The sequence below is a fragment of the Amphiura filiformis genome, chromosome 8, assembly GCF_039555335.1.
Source record: "Amphiura filiformis chromosome 8, Afil_fr2py, whole genome shotgun sequence".
In the NCBI taxonomy this organism is placed as follows: Eukaryota; Metazoa; Echinodermata; class Ophiuroidea; order Amphilepidida; family Amphiuridae; genus Amphiura; species Amphiura filiformis.
Window position 1 is genome coordinate 60,900,220 of NC_092635.1, and position 595 is coordinate 60,900,814.

Below are 595 nucleotides of genomic sequence, written 5' to 3' on the forward strand. Positions count from 1 at the left end.
AAGGGGAAAAGCACAAAATTGTTCAAATTTATTAAGAAGTTATAGAAATGACTTGTTACTCTAAGGTTGGAACCACAGAAATACTACTTTTTCTCAGTTGGATGAAGTTGTACATTTTAATACTTAACTGTACTTTTTCTTCTATTGAACAGCTAGCAATGGATACTAATTCAATGGTCCCTGGCTGTTCAATAGAAGCAACAGTAATTACAACGCACAACTTAATCCAGGTTTGTGAAAAAAAACTTGGAATTTTTAACTTTTAAATTTTTTTTACGAGCAGTATTTCTTCAGTTCCATCCTGGAATAACAAGTAATTTAGGGTCTATAAAAGATTTTTAAAAACAAACACCCACAATTGCACCAAAAAAGAACGCCATTGCGACTGCAAATACCGCAATCATATTTTCCTCCAGTGCTTAAGTATACCACTCATACTCATTTTCTAATAATATAACAGTTGTATTTTGTAGTTTTGTAAACAGTTTGTATAAAATGGAAAATTGTGCCAAATTTATGTTGTAACTACTCTGTACTACATGTACAATGTATATTGCTGATATGTAGAATGTTATTTTTGATCATATCAATATTT